This window comes from Castor canadensis, chromosome 10 (genome assembly GCF_047511655.1).
Source record: "Castor canadensis chromosome 10, mCasCan1.hap1v2, whole genome shotgun sequence".
In the NCBI taxonomy this organism is placed as follows: Eukaryota; Metazoa; Chordata; class Mammalia; order Rodentia; family Castoridae; genus Castor; species Castor canadensis.
This window is the reverse complement of record NC_133395.1, coordinates 95,620,224-95,628,073: the sequence shown is the minus strand read 5'-3', so window position 1 is coordinate 95,628,073 and position 7,850 is coordinate 95,620,224. Positions and strand designations below refer to the sequence as shown.

General features: G+C 39.1%; 1 pseudogene; it reads right to left on the bottom strand.

The window, feature by feature from the left end:
- Positions 1 to 5,762: 5,762 nt before the first annotated feature.
- Positions 5,763 to 6,761, bottom strand: LOC141411332 (ragulator complex protein LAMTOR1 pseudogene; annotated as a pseudogene).
- Positions 6,762 to 7,850: the final 1,089 nt, after the last annotated feature.

The window sequence follows — 7,850 nt, the reverse complement described above, 5'->3', positions numbered from 1 at the left end:
TAATATACTTAAATATATATACATTTATACAACATATATATGTACAGATGCATGTTTCAGTACGAGCAGAAATGAGGATTTTTTTTTAAATTAACAATGGTACTACATGGGAAGTAATCCCTTGAAATGCAGAGCAAAATCCAGGACTTCAAAGTAGTGTCTGTCATTCAACCTTCAAACTAATTTTATTTTAGAATGCAAAGTACTTTTGTAGGAAATTTTGAATAATAAAGACTGCATCATGCAGTATCATCAATATTTCTACTCGAAAATACCAGTCAGAGAAGTGGAGGAACTCTGTGAAAGACTTCCTGAAGCCTATTAGCTCAACTAACGGCCAAATATTCAACCTTCCTATTACTATGAACTTAAACGGGAATTTGATGTTTCTATTAAACTCATTAGAATATCTATATCACTATGAGGTAAATGTGATCTCAATTTTTTCAAACGTAAAGTGGTGCTACCTGTGAAGTAACTGGTGAAATGTACCATGTATTCTAAGACTTGATAGAATACCAGAGAGAAAACCGTCTAAAGCTGTTGATTTTAAAACATGAATAACTGAATTCTACGAAAGTCACCATAAGGTGAAATTATGAGGTGGAAGCAATGTTTCTCAAAATTAAAAATGGAGATAGGTCGGGAAAATCAAGAGAAATGCACAGTGAATTCTGGGAATTGATTGTTTGTTCTGACATCAACCATCAAACTATGTGGGTAGTATAATGGGGCATACTTCATTCTATGAAATTAAAGCATAAAATGAAGTCATTAACAAACATGTAATTTTCTCCTTATCAAAACCAGGACTGATGGGGAGTTGTCTTGTAACATATGTACTGAGATTAATGATTTGAATCTTTTGCCAGATATTCAACATATTACCTACATTGTTTCTAGTATCAGAGTTACATGTTTCTATGAAATTCATACTATCTCAGCATTAAGGCCAAATGAGTGTTACTCCCATTGAAGTATGATGCTAGGAAAGGAAATATCCTGTGAGATATGCATTCAATTGCAGAAGTAGGACATATTTTCTAGATACTAAACCTAATGACTGAGGTGGTTTTAAAATGGGCACAACATATTTTTAAGTATTTCCCAGTTTTAAATACATTGTTGTGAGCTAAAGAATTGTTTCTTCTGTAGATAAGCATGATATATGGGGAGAATATAAGTTGATTTTTCCTGGCAGAACTTACTTGAACATCTGAGATTGTTTTTAAAAGAAGTTACTTTATCTATGAAATTCATTGTCCTACATGTAGTATTATGGGCTGAAATTAACCATTCTCCCAATTACAAGCCATGAAATATGGCAAATAATCCAGTTTCCTGGTGATCTTTAAAAATTGGAGCTACTAAAAACAACTTTACTTAGGTGAAAGCCCATACTTTCACTGACGCCAGAATAGTGAATATTCATGGAACTAATTCACACTATGGGTGTATTTGTGTGTGTGGCCACCGGTGTGGTTTCCAAATATTTCCTGTTTCTGTGTCAATTAAATGCTCTGTTCCAAATAATGCAAGTCAACATGCTTCCCAGAAGTCACTAATTTCGGTATGGCTCAACGTTGCTATTCCAAAGGTCAGCTCTGACAACTTCTCAGGTGAGGAAATATACAGCATTCATTGAACATGTCCAGTGTATGTTCGAAGATCTTGAGAAATGTATCCATATGCGTCATTGGCTTGCTACAAATGATTTCAATTACAGTGAGGGCTTCACGAATAGACTCCGGTGAATTAGTGCTTATTTCTTCATTGGCCTAAGGGTGGTAGTATACCTACCTTCCAAGGACATTGTTGGAAATGATGTCACTTTGTGTATTTTTCTAAGTTGGATGATTATTTTGAGATATGAAAGTGTCTGCGCATTCGGGGAATCCCAGCATTTCAGCTATTGCACTTATCTCTCCTCATGCTCCTAGGACAAGAGTGTTTGTGTGTGTGTATGTGTGTGTGTTTGCATTTGCATATGAGTGTGTTTAACACCCATAGTGTCATACTGAACTGATTTCTTTGGTCTTTATAAAAATACTTAGAGTACCCACTATTTCACACTCTTTGAGTATATCCACTGTTTAGGTATGCATAAGAATCCTTGAAGGAAAACCTCTCATTTGGATTTTGGGAAGTGATGGTGTACATCAGGCTCTCCTGGGGTTCAGTGACTTCTGGTCTATTCAACATTGTAATTCAGTAGATGGAAGTTAAGATATTTGCTCATAAGTAATGAACAGTATATCAGCAGTTTGTGTGTGTGTGTGTGTCTGTGTGATTTTTCTTGTTCAATTTGGAATTCACTGATTTGTAGATGTACGTTCTAGCATTGAAGTCACTTTGAGACACAGACGTGAGTCACACTGACTGTGTGTGTTCAGTTCAATGAGAAAATGTGTACTCTTTTGTACTCCAGAGAATTTTTGAGGAAATGAATGTGCTTTCCTAGTGCTTCATGGTTCCCCACAATTTCTTGTATTCTTGAAAGGTTCAGTTCACAGGAGAGATGATAACAATTTTTTCTGAGAAGGAAGTACTAAGTATTCATGGGATATACCCGGTGTGTTACACTATAGTCCTCAGATAAAAGTGCATTAATTTCTAGGTCGATATAAAATGAATACATTGTTCACTTTGATGCTCTTGTCAGCCCCAGAGAGAACATGTGTGTTTTGATGAAGTTAAGAAAACAAAAGCCTGGAATTACAACCCCTTTGTTTTCAGTCTGCTACATTTTGCATAAACACAAGGGAATATGCACCTAATGATAGGAGATGTAGTTCTGGAAGAGAAAAATCCTCTTCCAATCTTATTTGAGTTTTCCTCGCTGATTGCACTGCAAAGGGCTTGAGGTGTTTTTGTACTCACCAGTAGAAGCACTTCCTATCCTCCAAAATGTAGCTTCTAAATTATTAGTTGTATGGAAACGGAGAGGAATGTTGTCTCCATTGATCCTTGAAAAGATGAGGAGTGAAACTGGAGGAGATTAGCCATCTTCATATCAGAAGATCTTGCATGTTACTGGCATGAAAGTATCTGGCGTGTGGATTGGGAGGGGCCTTAGCGGAAGTGCTTACACAGTCTCACCAATCAGAAAATACTTATTTGTGATGTCACAGTGGGCCCACATCACCAGGAACTGGGAAGGTCCATAGGCAGCTACTGCCTGACCTTTGTGACAGGGACAACAACAGAACATATTTGACCTGAGCTTGTCAGGATTGGGGAATTCCAAACACACTGCTAACCCAAAGTACCATGCCCCATGGATTGAATTGTCCACAGGCCTTTGTGCAACTTGAGTCTGGAATTCACCAAGCAGAACAGGGCTCTATGCTTCTCACTGTGGTGCATCAGCTGTCATGAATTCAGGGTCTTACCCTGAACAGACGATGTCCCGGTTTAATAATAACAGCCACGCAAGGCAAGAATGAGGTTACATGAATTCCCAGTCACCTGTTCATCTGACATCACTTGTTTTCTAGCCATCAGGGTACATTGACCAAAAAAATGAATGTTGGAAGAAATTGCCCTGAGTAAGCTGTGTTTCCTGGGATTCATATTTCTGTGAATTTAGGCATATTTCAATGGTTCTATCAAAGAAATCCAGCCCATATGAAATAATCCTGTCACTTATTGAGTGAGTTCCAGGCATTCATCTTGTTCCTAGAGATTAATACATTTAATTAGTTTCTATTCTTTTAGAATTATACATTTCTATGAAAATTACAACATTAGATAGTGAATTGTCAGTTAAGTGAATGTATATTCCAAATGAAAACTGGGAAGATGGGAGAAATACTATGATATACAGAGCAAGACAAAAAACTCCTAGCAGACCTTAATCATCTGATTAAGTTGGTTTTAAATTTTGAGACACGTATTTCTATGTAATTTGGACTAATATACATATATATACACATACATACAACATATATATGTATGTATATATATCTCACTAAGGGAAAAATGCGCATGTTTTTTTTTTTAATAAAAAATGGTGCCAGAAGGGAAGTAATACTTGGAAATGCAGAGTAAAATCCAGGACATCAAGGTAGTGTCAGACATTCAACCTTCAAACTAATTTCATTTTAGAATGGGAAGTACTTATGTAGGAAATTCTGAATAATGAAGACAGCATCATGCAGTAACATTAATATTTCTACTGGAAAAGTGCCAGTCACAGTTGTGGAGCAATGCTGTGAAAGACTTGCTGATTCCTATTAGCTGAACTATCTTGCAAATATTCAACTTTCCTATTAGTATGAATTTATACTGGAAATTCATGTTTCTTTTAAACTCATTAGAATATATACAGCATTATGAGGTAAATGTGATCTGAATTTTTTCAAACTTGAAAGTCGTGCTAGCTGGGAAGTAACTGGTGAAATTTTCCTTCTATTCCAAGACTTGATAGAACACCAGAGAGAAAACCTTCTAAAGCTGTTGGTTTTTAAACATGAGTAACTGAATTCTATGAAACTCACCATTATGCGAAATTATGAGCTGAAAGAAATGATTCTCAAATTTAAAAATGGAGATAGGTGAGGAAAAATCCAGATAAATGCACAGTGAATTCCAGGAATTGAAGGGCTTTACTGACATCAACCATCAAACTATGTGGGTAGTAGAATAGGGCTTACTTGATTTTGTGAATTTAAATCATAAAATGAAGTTCTGTTCAACATGAAATTTACTCCTTACCAAACCCAGGAGGGATGTGAGTTGTCCTGTGACATATGTGCTTAGGTCAATGATTTGAGCCTGTTGCCAGATATTTAACATATTATCCAAATTGTTTCTAGTATCAGAGTTACATGTTTCCATGAAATTCACCCTGCCTCAGCATTAAGGTCAAATGAGTGTTACTCCCATTGAAAGTTGATGCTAGGAAAGGAAGTATCCTGTGAAATACAAGCTCAATTGCAGCAGTAGGACATATTTTCTAGTTACAAAACGTAATGACTGAGGTGCTTTTAGAATGGGCATACCATATTTTTAAGTATTTCCCAGTTTTGAATAAATTGTTGAGAGCTAAATAGTTGTTTCTCATTTAGAAGCCATGATACATGTGGAGAATATAAGGTGATTTTTCTTGGCAGAACTTCAACCATCTAAGGTTGTTCATAAAAGAAGTTACTTTATCTATGCCATTCAGAGTCCTATATGTAGAATTATGGGATAAAATTAACCATTCTCCCAATTACAAGCACTAAAAGATGGCAAACAATCCAGTTTCCTGTCGATCATTAAAAATTAGAGCTACTACTTAGATGATAGTCCATACATCAAAGACACCAGAAATCTGAATATTCATGGAACTAAGTCACACTGTGGGTGTATTTGGGTGTGTGGCCGCTGGTATCATTTCCAAATATTTCCTGTTTCTGTGTCTGTTAAATGCTGTGTTCCGAATAATGCAAGTCAGCAATGCTTCCCAGAAGTCACTAATTTCGGTATGGCTCAAAGTTGCTATTGCAAAGATCAGCTGTGACAACCTGTCAGGTGAAGAAATGTACAGCATTCATTGAACATGTCCATTGTATGTTCGAAGTCTTGAGACATGTGTCCATGTGCATCCTTGGCTTGCTACAAAGGATTTCACTTACGGTGATGGCTTCACGCATAGACTCTGGTGAATTAGTGCTTATTTCTTCATTGGCCTAAAGGTGGTAGTAAACCTTCCTTCCAAGGACATTGTTGGAGATGATGTCACTTCATGTGTTTTTCTTTCTTTTTTTTAGTGAATATATTTTCTTTGTCGAGAGTGACAAACAGAAACAAAGATCAAACATGTAAAAACCCAGGGTGCTAGAAATGCAAACTCAACTCAGTTAATTCAAACTCATCTAGACCCTGGTCACAAACCCTAGTGAGGTGCCTATGAGCACCAAATCAGGGAGAGGGGAACAGAAGTCAATCTGAGGCCAAGAGAAAGGGTGAAAGGGGGGATCCCCCTAGGTCCTCTGGAGTTCACCCCCATGTGGTATCTCCACCTTCCCAATGACTGTGAAGACCTACCAGGCCCTGTCTTCTTGGCCCCCATCCAACCCTGGCTAGGGCTTTAAAGGCCAAGCCCAAATGTTTCTACCCTCCCTTGGTCTGTCCTCACTTGCTAGACTTCTAGCTTCGCTCTTCTCCACATCTTCTCCGTGATTAGTAGTAGGTTAGGGTACTGTATAAGCTGCAGTGAGGCTGGGAGCCAGAAGAGTTGGGGTAGAGACAGGAGTAAAGACAGAAGAGATGTCCAAGGACCCCTCCCTTCATGGGATCCCAAACTGTAAAACCAGCTCCTCTTTTGCATCCACGTGGATCTGAGAAAGTGCACTGTAGGCATAAGCAGCTATCCTGGAGACCTGCGGCAAGTCAGAGAAGGGTATGGGCTCACTGGCCAGCACTTGGTGGGGCTGGCTGGTAAGAGATGGCAGCGCTGGCAGCTTCTTCCAATGGGTCAGGCTGCTGCTCAAAACAGCCAAGAGGGTGCTATACTGCCTTGCCTGGTCCATGTACTCATGCTGCTCCATGCCCTGGGAGTCAGCAGCAGACACATCAATGATGTTGCTGGCTGTTTTGGCAAGGATGGAGGAGAGCAGGGCCTGCTCATCTGTGTGAGTGGAAGGCAGCCTATGGTAGCTGGGCTCAGCTCAATTGAGGGCTTTGGTGGGGGGACTACCAGGGTCCAACAACAGCTTCTGCTCTTCTCAGTCCTGGTCTGAGTACTCATTTTCACTGCTGTAGAAGCACTTCATGGCCAGGGTGGGGCCGGGTGCTCAGACCACACTGAGGATGGTTGGCATCTGTCAGGAGCCCTTCCAGTCACAGGACCCGCAGCTGCCAGTGGCAAGCAACCACTTGTTCCCCTCCCCCTGCCTACCCACTAAAAGATGGCAAACAACCCAGTCACACTGTGGGTGTATTTGTGTGTGTGGCCGCTGGTGTGGTTTCCAAATATTTCCTGTTTCTGTGTCTGTTAAATGCTGTGTTCCAAATAATACAAGTCAGCAATGCTTCCCAGAAGTCACTAATTTCGGTATAGCTCAAAGTTGCTATTGCAAAGATCAGCTGTGACAACCTGTCAGGTGAGGAAATGTACAGCATTCATTAAATATGTCCAATGTATGTTCAAAGATCTTGAGACATGTATCCATGTGCATCATTGGTAATTCCAAACACACTGCAAGCCAAGCTACCATGCCCCATGGTTTGAATTGTTCACAGGTCATTGTGCAACTTGGGACTGGGACTCACCATGGAGAACAGGCCTCTCTTCATCTCACTGTGGTGCATCTGCTGTCAAGAAATCAGGGTCTCACCCTGAACACACGATTTCACCGTTTGATAATAGCAGCAATGCAAGGCAATAGTGAGGGTACATGGAGTCCTACTCACCTGTCAATCTGACATCACTTGTTCTCTAGCAATCAGGGCTCATTGACCAAGGAAATGAATATTGGCTGAAATTGCCCTGAGTAAGCTGTGTTTCCTGGGGTTCATATATATATGAATGTAGGCATAAGGAAATATTTCTATCAAAGAACCCAGCTGATATGAAATAATACTGTGACTTACTGAGTGAGTTCCAGGTGTTCATCTTGTAACCAGAGATTAATACATATAACTACTTTGTGTTGTTTTAGAAGGATACATTTCTATGAAAACTACAACATTAAATAGTGAGTTGTGAGTTAAATGAATGTATATTCCAAATGAAACCAGGAAAGATGGGAGAAATACTATGACATACAGTGCAAGACAAAAATCTCCTAGCAGATCTTTAATCATCTGATTAAGTTGGTTTTAAATATTGAGTTACATAAATATATCTCAGTAGGACCAGA